The sequence below is a fragment of the Balaenoptera acutorostrata genome, chromosome 11 (assembly GCF_949987535.1).
Source record: "Balaenoptera acutorostrata chromosome 11, mBalAcu1.1, whole genome shotgun sequence".
NCBI lineage: Eukaryota > Metazoa > Chordata > Mammalia > Artiodactyla > Balaenopteridae > Balaenoptera > Balaenoptera acutorostrata.
This window is the reverse complement of record NC_080074.1, coordinates 5,320,995-5,346,009: the sequence shown is the minus strand read 5'-3', so window position 1 is coordinate 5,346,009 and position 25,015 is coordinate 5,320,995. Positions and strand designations below refer to the sequence as shown.

The following is a 25,015-nucleotide window of genomic DNA, read 5'->3' as shown; positions in this document are numbered from 1 at the left end:
TGAGGTCGGGGACCCTGCCGTGTGCGCTCATGGCCTGTCCACCTCTCCTTCAAACACAGATAGTGGTTTATAGTTGCACGCTTGCACAGTGGCTCTCTCTGAGCTGCATCTGTCCGCTCCCCCAGACTGTGAGCTAGACAAGGGCTGTGACCCAGGACCGGCGGCATAAATTTGCAGGACCCAGTGCAAAATGAAAAAATGCAGAGAACCATTTTTGTTCAAAATCAATAAGCATTTCTAGACAGCGACGGCAGAGCATTAAACCAAGCGCGGGCCCTTCTGAGCGTGGCTCACACACCGTGAAGCTGGCCTGGCTGACTCGGTTTTGGATTGTCACAATGCAGCATGGGCCCCGGGCACATAGTAGGCACTTTATAAACACTTGTTGGCTTGCCTGAGTGAGCGCAGGCTTTATCATCTCCATTTTTCAGATAAAAAAATGGCGGCTCAGAGAGCCTAAGTGATTTGCTTAGAACTGGAGGCTGGCAGGGCTGGGACTTGAACTCAGGTCTGTCTGACTCCAAGCAGGGGCTCAAAGTGGGTGCTGGGGTGATGGTACAGGTTTTGGAGTCAGTCTCCCCCAGCCTGGAATCTGAGCCCTGCTGCTAAGTAGCTGAGTAGTCTAGGCAAGTTATTTCACTGGCCTCAGCTTCCTCGTCTGTAAAATGGGAACCATGACCCCCATCCCTTGCTGGGGTACTGAAGAAAGATGGAAAGGACCAGGAGTGCTAGCAGGGCACCCAGCACATCGAGCAAATGCTCCATAAATGGCTCTTATCTGGTGTTGCCCACTGTTGTTTCCAAAGCCGGTGGTTTAGGTCCCTGGGAAGTTGCTGTGCAAAGGAAAGTGTGTTTGAACTCTTCCTTTGATGCCTGGCTTATGCCTTTAGATAGCACTGACTTCCTTCCGCCCCCGCCTGCTTGTTAATTGCTGTCCTGCAGGGCACAAGCTCCTTGAAGGGGACGGCGGACTTCTGTGCCTCTCTGTCACCCACAGAGGATGCTTTGCACACAGTAGGTGCTGCTGCTCAAAGAGCGGGAACTCTGCCAACACTCATTGGCCTGAATGCGGGGTCCACTTTATTGCAAAGAGTAAACATTCTGATGGGAACAGCAGAGATGCAGGCAGAGGCCTGAGTGCAACTCCCACTGAGACGGGGTGTCAACTTTCACTGCCAACACCAGGAGGGACCTTGGGCGCCAGCCTTGTGGTGGATGCCACTCCTCTAAGCCAAGAAACCCCAACTCCGGAGTCCAGGGGAGCCCAGGGGAGCCCAGGTGGGACAGCGCAGGGTCCTGGATCTACATCCCTTGACCCCCACCCAATGTCCCCCGCTCCATGGGGCTACTGTAGGGTCAACTCAGGAAGGGAGAGGTGAGCTCTGCAAAGTGCGGTGTGGGGTGTCGGCGTGGGTGTGACCACGGGACGGCGTGCAGGTCACCACCAACTTGGAAACCACTCCTGCCCCCCAAGTCCCTCCTTCAAGAGGACATGCTAGTTGATTCCCAAAAGGGCTCTCCTTCCTCAGCGACAGCCCCACCCCAACCTCTGCCAACTGGGCTCTGGGTTCAAGTTCCAAACCTGGCTTGTTTCCATCATCCCTTCTTGGGAACCTCACCGAGTCCTCCATGCACGTCCCTTTCCTGAATGTTTGAATGTGGGCACTGCTGCGCTCCCATTTCACAGGTGAGGAAACCGAGGCCCAGGGAGGGGAGAGATCTGCCCGAGGGCGCGCAGCTAAGAGAGGCTGGGCTGGAAACTCCAGTAATGCTGAAGGCCCGGACGCTCTGCTCCCTGCTCAGAGTCACACCAGATCACCAGGTGCATGGCTCCCCCCGGTTAAGGGGAGGGCTTAGCTGAGAGCTCGTGAGGCCCTCTGCCTCCATCTGTTCTCCCGAATTATTTGGCTACACCATGGGGATAAAACAACCCCTGGAAATCCCAGCGGCATTTTTTTCCCACTGGAGAAACACGAAAATATCACATGAAGAATGGATCACTTAAAGTGTCAGGGCAGGAAGAGGAAAGACAGGCCCGCAGACTGTCGGAGGGCAGCCCTGGATTTCTCTCCCCACTCTGGGGACCTCTATTCCAGCCTCCCTCCGTGGGCTCTAGCGCCAGGAACCTTCCCTCACTGGGGAGAACAGAAACCAAAGCCCAGCCTCAGTTTCCCATCTGTAAGTGGGGATAACACGCCCCCCTTGAAGGGGTGTTGGGAGGGGCCAAGGAGGTGATGGAGGCATTCATTCACTCATTCCCTGCCGAGGGTGATGTTGGGCAGCCCCGGGCTAAGGACTGCAGACACGGTGGTGGGCTAAACAGACCCCTCCCGCCCCTGTGGAGCCAACCACACGCGGCGACTCCGGGCACCTGAGCACAGAAGAGGGCCCTGACCTGGTCTGGGTCGGGGGTGTCCCCAAGGAACACGAGATCTGACAGGTCAGATCTCAGGCAGGCTCAGCTGGACCAGGCGAGGTGGGCCTGGGGAGGGAGCACGCCAGCCGTGAGGCCAGCACGTGCAAAGGCCAAGGGATGGGGCCGAGCTCAGGGAGGAGGCGGGTACAGTGGAGCAGGAAGAGGGCAAGGGAAGGAGACGCGGCCGGAGCGGCAGGCAGTGAGCGCTCCTGGCACGGAGTAGGTGCTGATGGGCCTCTGTAGGGCCCACCCCCACCGGTCATGAGGACCACCAGAAACCGGGGGCTTGGCCCTCTCAGGTGAGGAAGGGGCGGGGAGCAGAGCCGAGGACAAGTAAAGCCAAGTGGGGAGGAGCAAGCCGTTTGAGCACCTACTGTGCACCAGGACAGCTGTGCAGTCTCGTGCCTGAACCTGCCGGGTGAGGGGAGGGAGGGAGGCGCTGGCCCACGCTCACACAGGGACCAGCCATGACCCTGAGGGGGTCCCCGGGGTCTGCCCACCCTGTCCTCTGCCTGGACGCGCCGGGCCAGCCGGCTGGGTGTGCGCACAGGAAGAGATCTTTGGGGGAGCTGGGTGCAAAGGGGAGGTGGGAGAGGGCACCAGGTCACCAGGGCAGGGCCCCTGACTTTGGGAAAGAGCTTGAAGGGAGAATGGGGTGGGGGTGAGGGAGGAGGCTGGAGGTGGTCCAGGTCGGACCCTCACACCTACCCGCACTCCCAGTTTTCCCTCCCATCCCAGCTTCCTCGCTGGTCCACAAAGCACGGAGCTTGTCGGAGCATTTGCCCCTCTATTCACCCACCCCGTGTGCTAAGCTCCTGATACAGAGACACTAAGGCACAGAGATGGTCGGCAACTTGCCCGAGATCACACAGCCTGCAGGCAAAGGAGCCGGAACTTGAGCAGGTGGTCCGGAGCCAGCATCTGTGCTCCTCACACAGGGCTCCCAGCCGCTCTGCCCAGAGCCTGCTCTCTCCCCACCTGCCCGTCACAGCCTTCCCTGGGGCCCCTCACACCCTTCTGGGACTGAGGGTCACTTTTGGCCCTGCCTGGCTCCTTCCCCAGGCTGGGCGCTTGTCCAGGGCAGGGACCGTGGCTCGCGGCTGGGCTCAGTGAGGGTGAGTTCCTCACCCTTCTTGCTCCTGAAGGACGTCGTGCCTGTGCACGCTGTGGATCTGGGAACCTCCTTATCTGCCCAGCTCTAGATGGCAGAGACCAGAAACCCTGTCCCTCACAGCCGCTGGCCTTCCACTGCCCACCACGATCAACCCTACACCCCACTAAAATGAGAGCGACTCAGTCGGGCCTTGCATAGGCAGAGGGGCATGGCTGCCGGCCGGTGTGGACAGGAGCTCAGCTGGTTCTTCTGGGGCCAGGAGGAGGCTAGCAGCTGGAGAGAACCTCAGCCCTATGCCGGCGATGGGGACCCAGCTCAGGCCCGGGGCCTGGGGCCGCCAGCTGGGGACTGTCCCCGGGGCCAGGCTCAGGTCCCCCTGCCTTGGTGTCTTCACAGCACCTCACCAAGAGTCCCATTTTACAGGTGAGCAAACTGAGGCTGTTCTCTGGGAGGTCTCACAGCTCGGAAGCGGCTGAGCTGGGGTTGCAGGGGCGCATCTGGGCTAACACTTCACAGGATGAGAGACCATGCGTGTGGATTCCCCCCGAGGCCCTCAAGGTCCTCGGTCAGATGCGGGTCAGTGATGCCACTGCTGGAGGCCGTCCTCCATCCCGGGCACTGCCCAGGTGAGGTGGGTTCGTGAGTGCATTCAGCCCCCTGCCCTCTGAGGAAGGAAACCGAGGCACACGGAGCCCACGGAGAGGGTGTGTCCACCTGACTCCAAAGCTGGGCTGCCTTCCTGGTTGCCCCCTTCCACGCACCCCCCGCCCATCTCCAGCCGGCAGCCAAAGACCTGTCCACCAGGGAGGGCTGTCCGCGCCAGCTGCTGTTGGAAACACATCATGTGACCATCTGGACACAGTCAAAGGGCCCCGGGCCTCTACAGCCAGGTCTGTCCTGCCCCCAGGCACTGCCCCGCCCACCACCATCTCCACACTCAGGGCCCTCTGTGCCCCCGTAGCTGGCATTTCTGTCGTGGCCAGTGCCACGGTGGCATTTAAAGCCAGGCCACAAAGGAGGCTGGTTCCCTCTCCCTCCCTCCCATCGCTGGGTCCTGCCCGTCCTGAGCTGGGCCAGAGATAAGCCTCTTTTCCTGTCCCCTGAAGTCACAGGTGCTCTGCTTACGGCAGACAGAGTGCCAGGTCCAGACAGGCCTGGGTGCCCCTTATCTAGTCCCCATCCAGGGGGACAGTGGCAGCCCAGGGTGACTGTTGCTGTGATGGGGAAACCAGGGTGCCACGAGAGCCCAGGAGAAGTGCTGGACCCAGCCTGGCGGGATGGGGGGATGGGGATTTATTTAATCCTCACGCAGTTAGGAGGTGTTGTGATTATCCTCAATTTACAAATGAGGGAACGGAGGCACAGAGAGTTTAAGTAACTTGCCCTGGGTCACCCAGCTCGTTGTAGTGAAGCTGGGATTCAACTCACCAGAGGGTCTGGCAGGAACTCCTGATGGACCGGTAAGTGTGGGAGGGCATTCCTGGCAGAGAGACTAAGACACATGCAGCAAAGTGAGGGTTCATTCAGTGCAATAAATATGGGACCAGTTTGGGGGCAGTCCTCACCCAGGTAACGGGGCTTCCCGTCCTGCCTGTGGTCTGAGGTTCAGCACAGCAGCAGAGAACCAGAAGGAAGGGCTCTGACCTTGGGGTCCAAACGCTTGGGCTCTGCCACTTCTCAGCTGTGTGACCCTGGGCAAGTGCCTTCACCTCTCTGAGCTGGGCTGCCTCAGCCAGATCCTGGGCACCTACGTCATATGAAAGTGCAGCTGTATCATTGCCTTTACTCCTGGTGATGACCCCATGCAGTAGGAATTCCTTTATTCCTCTTTAATAGAGCCTGTAATCACAGCACAGACCAGCCTGCCTGGCGGGCTGGTTGCGGGGTAGGGGCGGCGGTGCCGGGCTGGAGAGAGCACGACCCCACAGCAAGCTCGCGGAGGCTAATTTCACGGCATCCTCTTGCGCACGGTGGGTCCTCAGTGACTGTGGGATGAGTGGCACTAACACCCCTCCTGAGCTCAGCAAAGGCCCTGCTGACACCCGCGGGCACGAGGTACGAGAAGGTTCTCGGAGGCCATTTTTGAGAGGAAAACCCTGGAGACGGCCCAGGCCCAGCTGGATAGACGGGAGAACGCATCGCAGGATGTCCAAACACTGAATGCTCTACAGCCGCCTAAGTGAACCGTAGCCACACCAAACGTCACGGGGCATTTTAGCAACCAGGGCTCAGGGAGAAACTTCGGTCCCCAGACCAAACTCTGCACGATCCACTTTAGGAAGCTAAAAAGAGCTATTAAAAATGTAGAATGCATGTAGCCGTGACAAGGGCACAGAGAGGAGTGGGGGTAACGGTGGTGGCCCCGAGGGGATGGGGGTGGGTGTTCCAGCTGTTACGCTGGCTGGTAGGTTCAAGGATGCTTATCCCTGTGCCGGGGTCTTCTGATTCCAGCAAGGATTTGTCTCCACGTGGACTCCCCGCCTCCTCCAGAGAGCCCCAGACACTCTCCCCCGTCAAGTACTTCCTGGTCATAAGCTCTCGATGACTCGGTTTCCTCGCCTATAAATTGGGGACGCTGGTCATGAAAAGTCCTCCTATGCTCGGCAGTGTGCCCCGACCACGTGGGCTCCTGTGAGGTAACCCAGGCATGGAATCCCACCGCCACCTCGCAGCTGACCCGGCAGGTCACCTGGCCTCGGGGAGGCTCAGCTTCTCCTCTGTAAGTGGGTGTCCTGCCCCTTCCCACCCCTCCCAGGTCACGGGAAGATGAGAGGTGAAGAGGGCGCCGTGTGAGAGGTACCCTCGATCATTCACAAAGTGACATTAGATGATTCAGGGGTGGCAACACGGGTCTCTGCCTGAGCCAGGGGATGGAACCAAACAGACGTTGGTAACTGAATACACCGCAAACTGCAGATGCCAGGGGTGGGGGAGGCAGCAGAGGCCCTGGTAGGGGCCAAGCGCTCTCAGCTGTGCCCCTGACACCCTGCCTTCCCGCCATCATGCTCCCCCAACCCAAGGAAGACAACTACACTCTGACTTGCCAAGGAGTCGTCGCTGTCACTGATGGCGGACCCCGGTGTGGAACCGACCAAGCCAGGTAACCGAGCTGGGCCTGGTGTGCCCTGGCACGTGGTGTACCTGGGGTGAGGTGCCTGGGTCAAGGGTGTAGCACGTGGTGGGGAAGAGCCAACGTGTATCAGCTCAGGCCCTTGGAGAAGCAAGGGACCTCTCAGACCCTTGGTTTTCTCTTCCGTCTAACGAGGACGGGGTTCCGAGTAGGATGAGGTGGGTGGAAACTGTTGTGCGGGACCCTGGAGGTGGCTGGACCGGGGTTGCCTGGAGTGTGGTCCCGCGCTCCACTTGGGAGCTGATTAGCAGCGCAGGATCTGGGGCCGCCCAGGACCCGTCGGATTAGATCAAGGGTGGAGGCAAGGAATCTGCATTTTACCAGCTTCCCAGGGGATTCTGACGCACACTCAAGTATGAGAACCACTGGGCTAGGTCAGAGGCGGGAAAGTTTTTCTGTGAAGGGCCACACGCTAGATGTCATGGGCTTCGTGGGCCAGGAGGGCTCATCCCAGTGACTCAGCTGTGCCGTTATAGCAAGCAAGCAGCCCTAGACAACACAGGCTGCACGGCAGAGGCTGTGTGCTAATAAAACTTTACTCACAAAGCCAGGCAGCCCCGTTTTCTAACCCCTGTGCCTTGGTACCCAAAGTACAGTCCGCAGCCCATCGTGGCAGCATCTCCAGGGAGCTGGCAGGGCCTCCACCTGCTGCATCCCAGGCCGTGTGCGAACCTGTCCATGCTCAGTTCTGCAGGCAGCCACGGGCCCTGCGGGTTCCTTCTGGGTCTAAGGGGGGCTGGGCGGCGGGGGAGCTGGGAGAGGGGCTGCCGAGCGAGTCTGACAAACCATGGCATCAACGCGGCTAATTGGAAGCAGCTGCTGTTGCAACCAGAGACTTAGCTGTGATTAAGCGAAGTTGCCTTTAGGCCAATCAAGTTCAAAATTATGCAAATAGGGCCGCAGCGGAGACCACAGGGATGGTGCCCGGCCGGCTCCCCGACCCAGCCTGGCACTCTTAACCCCCCACGGCCAGCCTGGAGGGCCCACGGCCACATTCCCATGGACCAGCTCCACTTCTGGGAATTGACAAGCCTCCCAGCCACACTCTCTGTAAAGTGGCACCAAAGCTGCTGAGCTGAGAGGGAGGTGAACCAGCAGACGCCCGGAGACAGCGGATCCACCCCCCCAGCCCCCCCGTTTGATAAGCGTCGGCTAGCCAGGCCTGGGTCGCCAGCCTGGCTGGCGGCCACACTGGCCCTCAGGGAGCCAGGCAGGGGATGCTGCACACCAAGAGGGCTCCCTGGAGGCAACGGCTGAACGTGGAGGAAAACAGGACACTCCCAGAGGCGGCGGGAGGCGGCTCTCAGCCAGCCTCCCCGAGCGCTTGCGAACTCTTGCTCACCGCCACCAGCTCTCCCGGGCCCCAACCTGGACAGAAAGCGGCCTCCTCCTGCCCATCTCCACTCCTGGGACCCCTGGCACCCCGCATTTGTTGCACCCCAAACTGAACTCCTCAGCCATCCTAGCCCATTGGGCTTTGCTGCCCCCCTCGGCCGGCCCCTCCCTGGGCTGACGTCCCAGGAAGCGTGAGTGGTCGGTCCGCCACGGGACTGGAGTGAGGTGCAGGGGCCAGGAGAGACAGAGGGAAGACCCCTCTCACGCACGCCCCTTCAGGGGCACTCCCTGAGTCTTCATCCTGGTTTCGGAGGATGGCAGTGTCATATGTCCTGGGAGATGGGAGGGAAGCCCAGCTCTCAGGCCCGAGGTCATCATGTCCAGGGGCTGTCAGGTGTCTGGTTAGAGGCTGGATTCTGGAATCAGACCAAACTGCTCTGAGCCATCTCACTGGCATTTTTCTCTTCCTGTCTGCTCTCCCCTCTTCCCAGCCTGGGGGCACCTCCCCAGCAAAGCCAGGATCATCAGCCAGCACTTCCTCTGTTTAAACCCGCTTTTGCTCTATCCTCCCCAAACTGGTGACCCATTCCAATTCTGAGTTTGCACTCTGGAAACAAAAGAATTGCTAAGAAATGTGCCTGCAGGCATTCAGAGAGGCCAGAGCCCTCTGACCATCCCCCAGGGGGGCTCTGACACCTAAGACACTTAAGCAGGAGCAGGGAACAAGGGGCTGAGCACAGGCCCCTGATGGAGGGAAGTCCCCGCCCTCAGGCTGACAGCGCCCCTCCCAGCAGGGGAGGTCCCTGCTCCTGGGGCCGAGCCTGGTGCCAAGATGGGCCTTTATCACGTGGGTCCCACAGGGGCCATCGTGGCAGGCTTCCTCCTTTTCAAAACTGAACATTGCGGGCTTCCCTGGTGGCGCAGTGGTTGAGAATCTGCCTGCTAATGCAGGGGACACGGGTTCGAGCCCTGGTCTGGGAAGATCCCACATGCCGCGGAGCAACTAGGCCCGTGAGCCACAATTACTGAGCCTGCACGTCTGGAGCCTGTGCTCCGCAACAAGAGAGGCCGCGATAGTGAGAGGCCCGCGCAGCGCGATGAAGAGTGGCCCCCACTTGCCACAACTAGAGAAAAGCCCTCGCACAGAAACGAAGACCCAAAACAGCCATAAATAAATAAATAAATAAATAAAAATTAAAAAAAAAAAAGACTAGAATAACTAGAATCAGAGATAGCAAAATATGCATCATCTTTCTTAAACAAACAAACAAACAAACAAAAAAAACTGAACATTGCTTATCATGCAGAGAAAATTGCTAAATTTTATAGTATAAGTTGACATCTAGGTAAACAGTATTATGGAGGTCTAATTCGTGTGCCACTGTGGGGAATGCTGGCTCCAAAATTTCTGGGGAATGGAGAGGTAACATCAAAAAGCATTTATGGGAGAGCCCTGCCGACAGGAAACCGACAGGAAACCGGATCAGAACTGGGGCGCAAGGGCAGGACTTCAAGGGGAGGTGGGTGCTGGGCCGGTGCCTGGCAGAGGGCGGCCAGAGAGAGGACAGAGAGGGCAGGCAGGCTTGCAGGAGGGGACACGGTTGCCCTGTGACCCTGGACACGCCACTTAGCCTCCCTGGGCCTCTCCCCATAAAGTGGGGTGCTAACCCCAGCCTCACGTGGGCGGTGTGAGATTAAATGAGACAGCGGAAGTGAAACCTGGCCCGAGCTGGGAGCTCAGTAGGTGGTCAGTAAACAGGGCTTCCATTCCCATCCTCTGCCTGGCTGGAGGTTTGCTTAGAGCTGTCACATATGCTGTCACATCCGTTCTCTTAGGTGAGTTGCACGTGATCCTGAGCAGTGGCCGGGGCAGGTTATTAGCCTCAGATGAGGACACGGAGGCTCAGAGAGGCTGTCATTTCTGAGGGTCACACAGCTCATACAGAGCAGACCTGGGACTAGCACCTGGGGACCTAGAATCTCAGCACAGGTTCCCTCCACTATGTCAAGCTGGCCTCGCCCAGCACAATCTGCACGTCCCCGGCATGGTTAAGGGTGGGCGTGAAAACATTTGGGGCTCGCAGGGCCCTCTGTGCTGTGGCATAACCCCCCCTTCTCAGCTGGGGGCGACTTGCCCTGGACTGGGATCCAGGGTGCAGACACAGAACCCAAACGAGAGTCAAGCCATGTCTAATGATGGCCTTCCACACAGTGGAAACGGGAGGATGAGACCGTTCTTGAGCACTTACTATGTGTTGTCCGGCCCCATGATAGGCATTTGACAAATACGGTCTCCTTTAATTTTCCAAAAAAGGGGGATGACCGCTCACAGTTTGCAGATGAGAAAACTAAGACTCAGAGAGGTTGTGTCACCCGCCCGAGGTCACACAGCTGCTGAGCTACTGGGACTTGGGCCCGAGCTGGTCTGGTTTCTAAGTCAAGGTTCTTTCTGGGCCTTAGGCTCTTGGCCTTGAGTATCTGGGGAAGGAGGGAGCTGCCACGTCCCCAAACCAAACCACTGGGAATTTCCCCCTCTCCCAGTGCCTGGGGGAAAACAGAAGAGACCATTCTCTGGGGATGGGAATCTGCTGGTCTCATTTCCCACCAGCACTGGAGCCCTCCCCCACCCCCCGCACTCAGGACTTCCCCAAAGATCCAGCCCCGGGTTGAACTCCCTCTGGAACTCAATGCACCACAGCCCCTGGGGAGTCCACTCCCTCTGGGGGACAATTCAGACTGGAAAGCGGAGAGGGGGGTTCTGCACTGCTGCCTCCCGCCCCTCCTCCCCAGTCCGCCTTGCTCAGGCCCCACACTGAACAAGCTTCTTTGTTTATTTGTTTTGAACAAGCTTATTTTAAAACAATCAGCATTTGGCTCCAGTGGTGAAAGACCCCATTCAGGAGTTGTGTCGGCAGGAAAAGAAAGCATCCTTGGCGGGGGAGGCCCTGCTTCCTGGTTCTCAGACCTGGTTCCTGGCCCCAAGGATGGTGGGGGGCTACATCCAGGTCTTGGGGTCGCAGCTCTGGTTGCAATCCCACCTCCACCACTAACAAACTGGTGGCCGTGAGCTGGTCACTTCATTCAAAGCCTCTGTTCCTCCCTCCCTCCCTCCCTCCCTCTCTTCCATCCATCATTCAGGCAGGAAGCCTACTAGGTGCCAGTCCCAGCTCTAGGCCCTGAGGATACAGGAGTGAACCAGACACACCCGGTCCTTGGCATGGAGACGCCTTGGTCTGCCTATCTCGGTACATCCACGTCTGAGGCCCCTGCAGACTGCTGGCTCCCCGAGGCTGCAGCTGGGGAGGATGCCCCTCCGAGACCCCTGGCTGCCCAGCCCAGCACTGGGCAGGGAGGAGGAGGGGGCGGACACTGCGGGTAGGAGGGGGCCAGGGCAGTGGCGGAGCGGGCGGTGAGGAGGTGAAAGGCCCCGGCCACGGCCTCGGACAGTCCACAAATAAACTCCAGCTCATCGCTCTTCCCAACTGAGATAGAAAATAGCTTTCACACTATACTTTCTGATTTTTTTTTTTCACTTCACTGCTTCTAAATTGATCCAGAACAGATTGTCCAATTGTTTAAATTTCAGGAGAAAAGTCTCCTAATCTTTCCTTAGTCCTGCCCAGAATTCTGCCTGGCCCCAGCCCTCCCCCAGAGACCCCATTCCTCGGCCAGACCCCAGCTGGATGTCCGGGGCTGACCTGGACTTGCCCGCTGGCCTATGGACTTGTAGGTGATGGACATGGGCTCACCCGGGATAGGTGGGTCTGCATTCCCAGATGGTACTCATGCCTGGACCCACTGGAAAGAAAGGCTTTGTTTTCCCAGGAAGGACCAAACCTGCCCAGCACTGTAAGGCACTGGAGTCACACGGGAGCCTGGCGGCCCAGGTGGAATTAGAGGCTGCCACCTGCCTCCTCTCCTATCAGGAAAGCCACACAACATAAGCAACTGTGAAGCGCTGTCATTATTCCTATTGACTATGGCAGTAGGGCAAACAGGTGTCATCTTGGGTGCCTACAGGATCGACTGGTTGGGACTGCCTGGGGGGCTGGGCCGAGGCACATCCTGACTCCATGTTGTGATGGATTGATTAGCAATGTCTGCCCTAGGCACAGCAGTGGCTGGAGGTGGTACACAAGCCACATATCTGCCATCCTACATCTACAGAGTAAAGTCCAAACTCCTTAACTAGCCAGACTCCTTGGAGATCAAGCCACTGCCGACTTCTACAGCCTCGCCTCCACAGCTTTCCACAAATACCACGGGACAGCCATGCTATCCAGAAGTTTCTCAAACTTCTTCCTCTGGGCTCCATAGGCATTGTTCCCCCTACCTCAAGATCACCCCACCCCTTGTTTATCGGCCTGGTCGACTCATCTTCCATTTTCTTGGGTGCCACCTCCTCTGACAAGTCCTCCTTGATGTCTGGCCCCTTTCCCCCAGGCAGAGTCCCTGCCCTGTCCTCTATTCTCACCCACATCGGTGCAATCCCTTTTGTGGGACTTGGACCCGGGCAGGAGAGCCTTCCTGTGGACTTGGAGCCCCACTAGGGCAAGCCCTGGGTGCAATCTTTGGAGGGAATAATCACATGACACATACCCAGGCTAATGGCTTGCCCACTCCTGTCTGACAGCCAGCCCCTTTGGAGGAGGCCACAGGCGGCAGCAGAAACCAGACTCCAGATGTTAAGGACCCCACTGCTCTCAAGCTCCAGGCCCAGACGATGCTGGGGCAGCCCCAGTGCAGACCCTCACCGGCTCCTGCCAGGCCCCACCTGTCCTTAGGGGCTTACTACCCCATGTCTCTCTCCGCCAAAGAGAAGGAATTCAAATAACAGTGACAAATGAGTGGGGACACGTGGAGGGCTCCCTCCTGGAGCGCTTTGCCTCCGTGACCCCCGCCTGGACGCGTTGCAGGAGGGCCTGCGGTGGACCCACGTTGCAGAGGAGGAAACTGAGGCAGAGAGGATGGAGGTGGCTGGGCAAGGTCACCCAGATGTGAGGGGTGGGCACAGGATTTTGGTGACCCATACCCCCGCGCATGTGCCCCTCCTGACCACTGAAGGCACTCTGCCTTCCCCCCACCCCACGTGAGAAGATCCAAGTCCTGGCTTTGCTACTTAGCAGCTGTGTGCCCCCGGGGAAGCCAGAGCCCTTCTCTGAGCCTGGGGTGGGACAGCAATCCGTCCTTGCTCAGGTATGTTCTGAGAATTAAACCAGGCAGTGTTTGCAAAGCACCCAGGACAGGGCTCGGTGTAGACGGGAGGAACTCTCAACAGCTCAGGGCTCTGGGGGCCCTTGGGCCCAGCACCCCATCCCTGGGGCCGTTCCATGGCCTCAGCAGCTTGGGGGTGCCCTCCGCCCTCACTCCTTCCCTGACGCTGTGCCTGGAGCCCCCCTGGGAAGGAATCAGATGGCCCACAGGCTGGTGGTCCACACTGCCTGCACCATGCCTGTCCCCAGCTCCGGAACCTCCCTGCAACCTGCCGTCCACCGTGTGGAGCCCAACGCCTCCTCCGACTTCCCGTGCACCTTTACAAGTCACAAACTACGCTCGATGCGTGATCTTTGCACATCACCGTATCCCCAAAGGAAGACAGAATCCTCCCGTATTATGGAGGCAGAAACAGAGGTTCAGAGAAGCACTGGAACTTCCCTGCCCTAAAGAGGAGGGGGTCACGGACTGAATGCAGCTCTGTCCTGCACCAAAACCACACTGTCAGGGACACCAAGCAACCTGGGTCCGCAGATTCGGGCCACCATCCCTGGTCCCTGGAAGTGGGGGAAAAGTTCATGCAGAGAAGAGAGATCATATCTGGCTATAAAACTCATTCCACCTCATCGCTTTTGGCCCTCAAAGAGAAGCCTCTTTCCCAGTCCTTGGGCCCCTTCCAGAGCTTCCCTGAACTTAGGCTTTTGAAGTTTCCTGACAGCCATCACTCACTCACTCATTCATTCATTTACTTACCCATCCATCCATCCATCCATCCACCCATCTATCCATCAGTCCATCCCTTCATTCACAGACCTGTCCAAAGCATGCCTGAGCTAGAAGCTGGCTACAGAGCTAAACCAGGAACAAGGTGGTCTCTACCCTTTGAAGACAGAGAGAAACTCCACTGCTTCTGTGCCCACTGGGTGTTTCTGTTATTAAATGTGGTGATAATGATAACAGTATTATTTACTGAGCACTTACTATGTGCCAGGCTCTACACCAAACATGTTCCTTGAATCAACTCTTTTAATTCCTGCAAGAACCCTGCGAGGTAAGTGCTATCCCCATCTTTAGAGGAAGAAACTGAGGCTCAGAGAGGTGACATAACTTGCCTAAGGTCACACAGCTATTAGGGGTGGAAACTGGGATTCAAATCCTGACAGCCCCTTCCAGAACTCAGGGATAAGATAATAAATAATGGTTATCACTGTCATTGATCCAGGAGCCTGGAATGTCACAGTCCTTACCTTTAATCCTCAAAACCACCCTTGTAAGTTATTATCAGTTTCTCAAGCGGATTTAAAAAATTAGGAGACTGAGGCTCAGAGAGTGAAATAAGCAGCCCAGCATTGGCCACAGGTAGGGGGTGGAGCTGGTGTGTGAAAACAGGCAGGTGAGCTCCAGAGCTGTCTCCCTTGCTGCCCTGCTCTGTGGTTGCCCTGGCACTGGGCAGGCACTGGGCAGGCACCAAAGCTGTATAATGGCTCACTTGATTCATTTCCTCACTCAATCAACAGCCAGTCTTGGAATCCCCTGCTCCGGGGATTCCCAGATGATCAAGTTTTGTTCCTGCCTCGCTGCTTCACCGAAGGGCTGGAGCAATGCTGGCAGAGTAACAGTTAATAAAGTGAGAATACAGAGAGCTGACCTGTCTTTGAATATACACGATGCACTAACGAAGCTGCAAATTTATCTTACCTGGTCCGTGCAATAAGCCGTTTCCCAGATGAGGAAACTGAGGCTCACAGGTTATGTAACTTGACCAGGGTCACAGAGTTAGGAACAAGCAGAGGGGAGACTTGTCCAGGGTGGATCCGAGGCTGCTCCCCCGGGGAATCTGCACCAAGAGCTTCCCTGCAGCTCTGCTTCTCGCCCTGACAATGGGCCTCAGCTCAGAGGCTCTGCTCATTCCCCAAAGGCCTCATGGTCCCAGGGATCAGATTCCGGGCAGTGACACCCAGGGGATGCCATATTCCCAACCTGCTCCTGGAAAAATCTAAACAACAGAGCCCTTCAGAAGCAAGCCCATGGGAGGGCATGCTGTACTCCCACTGAGCTGATGGCTGAACTCCACTGGCCAGGCCTCTGGGGCTCGGTGATCATGCCAGGCTTCCTGCAAACGGGCAGAGAGAGGCTCCATCCCCCGATTTTCTGGATGCAGAGACGGAGGCTCAGAGCCGGCAGCTCTGGCGTGGACATTCTGGGACCCCTGTCCGGAAACCCAGCCTGAGCTGTAGCCGACAAGGAGAAGCAGGGCTCAGGTGGAGGGAGAAAGGGGATCTTCCAGACTTTGGTATTAGTGTCTGTAATTCTTCGATTTAATTTTTAGAATTTCCCTTTAGCAGCTTACGATACTGATACTTGCTCTGCTGTCCCCACAGAGCCCATCTGACCCAGAGTCTTGGGCTTCAGAGCTCTGACCGGGACCCCGGCCACCTGCTTCCCCTCTCTGGGCTGTGTTCTCCTTAGGGAAAGGAAGACTCGGAGGTTGGCCTTGGGGTTGCCTGAGGGTGCTGGAAGATAATGGACAAGAAAGGGCTTTGTAATAAAGGAACCTGCAAACATTAAAATCTGAAGATGCCCTTGGGAGGCCATGCCTGTCTGAGACCCACTTGAAGACTTTCCTCAGGCTGCTCCTCTGCCTGAATGCCCTCTGTCCCCTTCTGCCTGGCACTCTCCTATCTACCCTTCAAGACTCAAACCTAAAGTTACCTCCTCCAGGAAGCCCTCCCTGACCCCTCAGGCAGGGTGGGACCTCGCAGATGACTGTTTTTCTTCTGTTCTCCTGCCCCCAACAAATACACCGCAAAAACCACCAGGGCAGGGTCGTGTTTTAATTGTCTCTTGTCCCCCGAGCCTGGCACTATGTCCGGCACAGGGTAGGTGCCCCGGAAATGTGGAATGAGCCAACGCTTAAATGCGTTTTCTGTTGGTTTATAGATCTAGCTGCACATGGACGATTCTCCCGACAAAGGCAAGGAGCCCAAAGTGAAAGCAAATCACCATCGTTTCGGTAACCTGCTCAGGGAGCCGTGGAGGAAATTCTGGCGCTGGATTATGGAAGGAATTGGCCTTTATTTTTAATTTGTGCCAATATCTAAGAAAGCGGCACTTTATTTTCAGCCCATCATGTGCCGAGGAGCTTCGAATCTGGCGCAGGAGACAAACTTTCCCAGCCCCATTTCCCAATGCAAATCTCGCAGCCTCAGCCGAGCAGCCGTTTCCGCCCTCCGCCGGGCATTTCTCATACGCTTGCCAGGAAGGAATAATCAGATTATGTAGCTGGGTTTTTAACAGATCACGGTTTGTCTCATTTTCCAGGGGAGTGTGAACCAAAAAAAAAAAAAAAAAAAAAAAACAAACAGAAAAAAAATTTTTTTTCCCTCCCAGGGTTCTGTTAAGAGATTCCAGAACTTAGTGCAGTGTTAAATTGGTGTGATTCGGGAAACTCATGCATTATTTCTTAATTTCTTGAAGGCGAGTTTACACGCATTTGCTGGGGTAGGTGTGCGTGCAGACAGATGGGCGGTGACGGGACCGTGTGCCCCAGACAGGGGAGGAAGGGGGCAGCCTGTGCAGAATACGCCAAGGGAACGCTCCATTCATGTCTGATGGCCGGAAATATGGGACAGGAGGCATTTGCATTTCATCTCTCGGCTTCTGCTCTTCCGCTTGGATGGTCAGGGAGGGAGAGATTCTGAAGCCTTTTCCTGATGGGAGAGCCTCGGGGTTTTCAGGGCTAATTTCACCATCCAAGGAGGGGTTTACACCCCTCCCCCACCCTGGGCAGCAGCTTCAGAGGCCCTGGCTGACACCCACCGGGTCTGCATCATGTCATGAACATCCTTGGCCTTCAAGGACGCCCAGTTCACTGTGACCTTGAGCACGCCACCAGCCCGCTGGGCCCTCAGTGTCCCCATCCGTACATGGGTAAGCGGACAAGCTTCTAGCTCCCTATCAGGCCCCGAAGCGGCAGCTCTTCGGGCTTCCCACCATCACAGCACAGCACAGCACACGGGCCTCGGAGATGCTGGGGTCCCTGACTCTATCTGCCCCTCCCCACAGCTACAGGATGTGGAGGGTGGAGGCCCTCACACCGAAGATTCTGGCAGTCCCTTTCTCACCACAACCTTCATGAAACCCACTAGACAGGCACCAAGTCTCTGCACTGCTGAGCGGGAAAACCCAGGCTCAGAGGGCAAGGGCTTTGCTGGTGAGTGGTAACATCAGGATGCCCAGAGAAGGCCCTCCAGAAAATTCCCAACCCGCTCGCAGCTAAGGGGGAAAGGAAGGGGCAGCTTGTCACAAGTGGGCCAAGCTGGCGTGTGGGAGGGGGTGCGCTGGCAGAGCCAAGGGTGCTGGGACAGCCCCGGTCTCAGCTCAGAGACTTATTTATTCACATAGTCAGTTGTCAAACAGATCCTGAGCCTTGGTCACGTCTAGGGGCAGGTTTGAGGGATCTTGGGCTCTTCTTTACCTTCCTAGGGGGTCAACCATGGGGGGTGTGTCAAGGAATGTGTGTGCTGGAGGAGGGAAGGCAGGGAAGGAAAAAAAGGGAGGGGGAAGGAGGGAGGAGGAGACAGGACCTCTTCCCTGCCAGCCCCTGTGCAGGGCGAGACTGACACCAACAGAGTGGGTGGCAGCCGGCACTCCCAGGAGAGCGTGGCCCAGGGTGGGCCCTGGTCACCCTTCTCACTTTCACTGGCTCCAGATGCCCCTGGTCACCCTTCTCACTTTCACTGGCTCCAGATGCCACTGGTCACCCTTTGCACTTTCACTGGCTCCAGATGTTCAGGACCCCACCTTACAGAAGACTGTTTAGGAAACAAGGCCCCACAGTTCTTAGGGCTTGACTACTGACTGCTTCAGTAACTTCTAGAAAGAGTGGCTGGGCTGGGAAAAGCCACTCTGGGAGAGCCGGAGATGGGCTCTGAGTTCATTCGAAGATCAATATGAATCTGTTGTGTGACTCAGCTGGGTAAAAGCTCAAGCGAGAGGCTGAATTTATAGAGGTAGAGCATCCCCAAGAAGGGAGGTGATATCTTTCATCTGTGCCTAACACGGGCCACACTCTGGATCAGTCCAAAAGAGAAAAAACAGGACAATGGGTAGGATGTGGGATTCAGCAGACCCTGACCTGCAAGCGGCTCGCTGCACTGTGTCTGAAGGGCTACCGTGGTTGCCGTCAGGCACGGGCTGGGCTCCAGGTGGTGAAGTGTAGTGGTTAGGAGCGCGAGAGGGGCTGGGTTACTTTTAACCTCTCTGAGCCTGTTTTCTCAGCAGTACAACAGAATCAATAACGGCCCGCTCACAGGGTTGGTGTGAGGACTAAATGCGATGTTGGGGTTCAGTGTCTGCCCCGCACGGTGCCTGGCACATAGGCGGCCTCTGGGCCTTTGTGGTCAAGTGCAATCCTGTTGCTGTGCAGGTGTATCCTTAGGCTCATGGCAGTGAAGTCGTTTATCACAGACTCGGACAGTTGAAGCAGCCCGATCTGGTGTCCACTTGGGCCTGGCGGCGAGGCAGTCCTCTCCCACCATGTGGCCGGAAGTGGGGAGCATCTGGCAAGGGCTGGGCCGATTGCCCCAGAGAGCTGGAAACCAGACTCTTCTTCTCCTTCTCGCAAACCTCCCTCTGCCCACCCCAATCACAGGCTCCACCCACGGGCCATGGACGTGTCCAAGTGCTGAACTTGACCATCCGCCCCTCCTCCCTGCCCCACCCCCACTATCTAACCCACACCCAGGCTGGGTGGTGGTGGTGCCCAGATCTCCTGCCTAACCCTGCCCCAGCTGCACCACCTTCCCCTGCTCACTCCTGCTGCAGCCCCTCCCTGCCCCACCCCCTCCAAGCCCCCGCTCACCAGTCCACAAGATGCCTCCCTCCCTGCCCCCTGTGTGCCCGCATCTTTGCCCGTGGAGGGTCTCTGCCCAGAACACTGCTGCTCCTCTCTTCTTCTGGCTGCTTCAGGCCTGCCTTCCGGACCAGGCTCCCCCAGCCCCGAACCCACCTCAGGCTCTCTGGGAAGATCCTCCCCACCTGCACCCCTCCCACTCAGCTTCCCCCAGGCAGGGCTCCATCCCCACTGGCTTGTCGGGGGCTGTTTCCTTAAAAGCTGCCAAGAGCAGAGCTGATGCCCTTCAGCAGCAGACATGGGGGTCGATGAGTTGGCTGAAGAAGGGGAGTGAGTGAAAGAATGAATAAATGGAGGGATGGATGGATGACTGGGACCGAGGGAGTGGCTCTCTTCCGGTCTCCTGATCTCCCTCCGGACAGGCCTCACTCCCTTTCTCTCTCACTCACAAAGGTCTAAGCAGCACTCGCCCTGCCCCCACCCATCCTGTCCAATCCAGCTGCCCCATAAGTTCCAGGCTGGTGGCCTGGGAGGGCGGGGGTGGGACGTGTGCGCACACACACACAACACACACACACACACACACACACACCCCACATGGCTCCAAGCCAATCTGCTCCCCCAGCTTCCCCATCATACCTCCCAGATGCCTGAGACAGAGTCAAGAATTCAGTGTGATGGTGACAGTAAAGAAACAGGCAGAAACCCCTCCCTGGGGCTTTCAGCTGGAGCCATGAGGCGCTGGGGCTGCCCAGCGGCAGCGAACTTTCTGGCCACCGCTTTCTCCTGCTCCACATTCAACCCCCAGCCGGGACAGGAACAGCCAAGAGCCTCTCTGGGGAGATGGATTCGTGCAGGGAGGTGTCCCACCCTGAGCAGTCACAGGTCTAGGGGATGGTGGGGGACCGACCCCCAATCCCGGGCGACCCTGACCAGCATGGGTATTGTCCTGGCTGACACCAAGGACCGAGGCTGGGCTGCCTGTTTCCCCGCCACCTTCAGGCCACCTGACAGGTGAGGGAACAGGGGGTGACGGAGGAGCTCCCCTAAGCCTGGTCTGAACGCAACTTGCTGGCTCAACAGTATTTCAATCGCAGCCGGGAGTGAAATTCACAGGACGCCGGTGACTAAAGACACCCTGGGGTCCAGGCCCTCATTCCACAGACTTGGAAACAGGCCCAGAGAAGGACAGGCATCTGCCTAGGGTCACACGGTCAGAACTCACAGAGCTTTCTCGGTGTGACCTCGCAGCAAACTTCAGAGGTGGGAATGGCGCCCACGCTACTTTACAGATGGGGAAACAGAGGCTCAGAGGGGTCAAGCGCCTTGCTCAAGGTCACACAGCCGGGGGAGAGAGGGCTGGAGGCCGCCGGCTGTGATTCCTGGTGCAAGGCACTTTCTGCTCTTCCCATCCCGGCCTGGGCTCCCTGGGCTCCCTTGGGCGGGAGGAGCAGTCACTAAGCCAAGGGATCAGAGAGGCCGAGAGAGGCAGGGTAGACACAAGAGGCCCACAGACACACTCCCACGGCAGATTATATAACTCCCCTTCCCAGCCCCACCGCCCCAGGGGTGCCACCCCGGCAACTGCACAGGGCACCAGACCCAGTCGGACCTGCCTGACCCACCAGCCGGCATCAGTTCTCTCTAAAGAGATGACAGTTGGAGGCGCCAGGACGCGCTGGCTTTTTTTCCTCCTTTCTGGTTTCCTCTGGCTGAGTAACAAATACTAATACTAACAATGATAATAATAATTAGAATAAATATAACCTGAAGACGCTTGGGGTGTCGTTGCCATGGCAACCGCTGGAGCTAAGGCACTTCGGAGGCCGCCGCGGGGCCACCCGGCCCCAGGCGCGGGATCAATATTGATTCGGCCCCGGGAGGCGGCGGCGGCTCCACTGGGGCCACGCGGCGGGTGGGGAGCGAGGGGCACGCACTTGGAGGGGTCTTCCTGGTAGCCCGCGCCGCCCAGCTGGGACCCCCGGAACCGGTCGGGTCCCAAGCGTGGCTCCGGAACCCTGCCCGGCGCGCGCGGGGCTCCCGGTTCGCTCAGCTCCAGGACTGGTCCTCGGACGCCGGTCCCCACCTCGGACGCGGATGCCGGTCCCAGCTGCCGCGTCCCTGCACGGTGCGCCCTGGACTGGTCCTCGGACCCGGGCCCGGTCGTCTCCAAGGTCCAGCGACCCCGACCTTGGCGAGCCCTGGCGCGGACCGCAATGCCAGGGCACCGGCTGCCCGACACGGCTCCTGCCCCCAGAGTCTTCCCCGGGCGTACCCCGCCCCTTTCCACAGCACCCCGGACCCCCGATGCACCGAACTCACCTCTCCCAGGGGGCCCACCCCTCCCCGCCCCGGGCGCCCGCACACCTTCTCGGAAGCCGGGGCGCCGAAGACCCGCCCCCCACTCGCCGGGACCCTCCTCCGCCAGGAGCTCCGCCCCGACCCCTTTCCCCCACCCCCGCGCCCCGACCCTGGCCCGGCGCGCCCCTCCCCCGCGCGGTCCCCGCCCGGCCCGCCCGGGGCGCCGCTCACCTTGTGCCCGCCGCCCGCTCGCTCCTTGCTCCGCCGCCGGGAGCCGGCGCCCGCGGGGCTGAGCCGCCTACCGGGGCGCGGGGCCGCTCATGCCCCCGCGGTGCCCCCGCCGCCGCCGCAACAGTTGTCCCAGCTCCGGGGGCTGCGGGGCCGCGGGGACTCGGGGCTCCGGGGCCGGCGCCGGGAGAGCGCCCGCTCTTAGGCGCGGGGGGCGCGGGCTCGGGCTGGCGCTCCGGCTCCCGGACCGGCCGCCGGCCGCATGCCCCGCCGGCCGCCCCGCCGCACGCCCGCCGCTACTGGGCGGCCCGCGCCGCCCGCCACCCCGCCGGCCCCGAGCCCCGCGCCGCGCCCGCCGCCGCCGCCGCGCTCATGCTCGTCGGCCCCGCGCTCGCCGCCGCAGCCGCGGTGCCCACTTCACTCTTTGCCGCTCGCCGCTCGCCCTCTGCTGCCCCCTCTCCCCGCTCGCGGCGCCCGGCCGTCCTGCCCTCGCCGCCGCCGCGCCGCACTCCCTCCCCAGCGCCCGCGGCGCCCTCCTCCCTCCCTTCCTCCCTCCCTCCCTCTCTCTTTCTCTTCTCTCTCTCTCTCTCTCTCGCCCTCCTCTTCTCATTTTTTTCTTTCGCAATCTCTTCCTCCCCTCTTGCGCGCTCTCTCCCCGTGTGTGTTGTCTTCGTTTTTTCCCTTTTGCAATCTCTTCCTTCCTTTCTTTTGTGCTTCACTCTCTTCTCACTTTTTTCTTTCCTCCCACCCCCACTCCTTTCCTTCCTTTCTACTTTTCCTTTCCTTTCCCCCTCTCCTCCCTCTTTTCCTTCTGTTCCTTCCCTTTCTTCTTTCTCTCCTTCTCCCGGCACCCCATCTCTGATTCTCTGTCTCCCCAGCCCCACCGCACGAGCTCACCTGCCTCCTTCCTGGCTGCTCCCCAGCCTTCGGCTGGGCCCGGCTGCTGGGGAGGCGGGCTCCCCCAGCCCCGCCCTGCGGGAACACCAGACCCGCTCCAGCCAGGTGGCCGCTGTCCTAGCAGACCCTCCTGCCGCCCCTCCCGCAGCCTGCCACTGGAGGGCCCCACCTGCAGTGCCCCTCCCCCTGCGGTGCTAAGCAAGACATTCCTTCCAGCCAGCCCCCCTCCCCCCCCCCGCGGGAGGTGGTCAAAGTCAGGGTCAGGCGGAGGTGGTCCATGGCAGGGTCAGACTTGGGCAGGAGAATCCTTCACATCAGACAAGATCTGCTGTCCAGTTTCCAATGAGAAAACCCGACTTCCCCAGGCGGTGGTACCCCGCTCCAGGTCCGGGCCCCCTTCTCTCCACCTCTCCTCCACAGCAGCCACCCCCCACCCCCGGCCCCATTTCACCCCTCACCTGCAGGACAACCCCGTGCTAGACTCACTGTGTGGCCTGGGGCCAGTGAGCCAACCTCACTAAGCCTCAGTTTCCCCACCTTCACCCCCACCCGTCCCTGGCCCAGTGACCTCTGGTGGTAAAGAAGGACATGTGGGGGGACATTGCAGCCTCTTCAAGGGCCCCTCAGAGGGGATGGCAATGAGGATGGTTTATGTTGTTCAGGGTTAGGGAGAGTGGTTTTGAGTGCCCTGGAAGGCAGGTTGATCCCACCAGTGCAAACTCTGTGTCTCCCACGTCATTGGATCTGGCTCCATTTTTACAGATGTTGATTGAACCTCCCCGGAAACTAGGCTGAGCCCTTCATACAACTTATTTTACTTAGATGTCACCACAGTGCTGGGTAGTGTCTTCCCCGTTTTACAGGTGAGGCAACTGAGGCTCAGAGAGGTTAGGGCACCTGCCCTGAGCCACACAGCTGCCAAGGGACAGAACCAGGGCTCCAGCCCAGATGCCCCCGACTTCCAAGCCCAGGCTCCCCACCTGTGACAGTTTTCTTCCCTAAAGAGGTCTCAGCAGCGTCTCCCTCACAAGATGTTTCGCACATTAAATGAGGCAGGATACTTGAAGCACTTCACCCAGCTTCTGCAAACCCTCCCAAGAGCGGGGAACATGATCATCCCATGGGATGTTGGAAACCAAGGACCAAGGAGGTTAAGAAACAGACCGAAGGACCCAGTGCTGGAGGCGGCCGGGACTGGGTTGAGAGCTGACCGTCCTCTGTGCTAGGCTGGGCTGCCCTCAGTGTGCTCCCAGGGCCCTGTACCTTCCCTTCCCTAAAGTCAGGCTTCCCAGCCTCAGACAAAGCCACTTCGCCTCCTTGTGCCTCAGTTTCCTCATCTGCAAAATTGAAATGATTCCACTCACCCCCGAGTCAGCATGAGGATTAAATGAGAGGCTGTATCAAACAGAAGACAGTCCTGTTGATTTTCCCAAATAAATGAGGGCCTTGATCTGCATCAGTGTCCCTTCTGTCCTTCCAGGAGGTGGTAGCGTGGGCAGAAAAATGTGCAGGTTTTGGAACTGGTCGGACCTAGGGTTGAATCTCAGCTTGGCCATTCACCAGCTGTGTAACCTTGGGCAAGTTCACTTCTCCCAACTCCTGTGCACTGGTTTCCTTGGGCTGCCATAACCAATATTCACAAACTTGTGGCTTAAAACAACATATGTTTATTCTCTTACAGTTCTGGAGGCCAGAAATCCCCAAATCATTTTCACTGGGCTGAAGGTGTGGACAGGGCTGTCTCCCTGGGAGGTTCTAGGGGAGAATTCTTCCAGCTCCTGGTGGCTGCCGGCATCCTTGGCTTGTGGCCGCGTCACGCCAACCTTCAAGGCCAGCATCTTCCCGCCTCTCTCCGCCCCGTCTTCACATGGCTGCTCCTCTGTGTGTGTCGGAGCAGCCCTGCCCCCTCTCAGGACACTTGTGATTGCATTTAAGGCCCACAGATAATCCAGGATAATCTCTCATCTCAAGATCCTGACCTTAATCAAATCTACGAAGCTCCTTTCTTGTTGCCATATGCGGTAAGGTCCCCAGGTTCCGGGGATTAGGACGGGGGTCTCTTTGGGGGTGGGGGGCATTTTCAGCCTCCCACACTCTGTGCATCTGGGATCAGGACCGGTTGGGCTGGTAGGGCCGCTGGGGGAATCAGCGGAGACCAGCATGAAGACCAGCCTACGTGGACCCATTCAACAAACATGTGTGTCTCCACTCTGGCCGGGGCTGGGGGAGAGGTGGAGGGGGGCGGGGCTATGCAGGTCATTACCCAGACCGCGTGGGAAACGTTGCCCCCATTTCTGAGCATCTACTGTGAGTCGAGGTGCCCGGGTGCTCCAGGCTCTCCGTCGCCTTTAATCCCTTCCCTATTTACTATGTCTCTGCCTTCGGGAGGCCTGCTCCCCCGCAAATGCTGCTCACCCGGGGCGGGCTGGCGGCCTCGAGGATGACTCAAGCTCTCTCCCTCCGCTCTGCGCTGAGAGCAGCCTTTTCAAAGGGCTGGCTGGGGAGGGAGCTAAATTTAAAGCCAGG

General features: G+C 58.5%; 1 protein-coding gene across 3 annotated transcripts in view; it reads right to left on the bottom strand.

The window, feature by feature from the left end:
• The window catches only part of SHISAL1 (shisa like 1), an 81,760-nt gene extending 59,257 nt beyond the window's left edge, over positions 1–22,503 (bottom strand). The window contains exon 1 of one of the 3 annotated variants that reach the window (XM_057557154.1): positions 22,490–22,503. The gene's annotated coding sequence lies outside the window, so the exon portion shown is untranslated. Of the gene's footprint in view, positions 1–21,595; positions 22,073–22,489 lie in introns of those variants that run through there. The other 2 variants (XM_057557153.1, XM_057557155.1) reach the window with 2 other exon arrangements.
• Between the last annotated feature and the right edge of the window lie 2,512 nt (positions 22,504–25,015).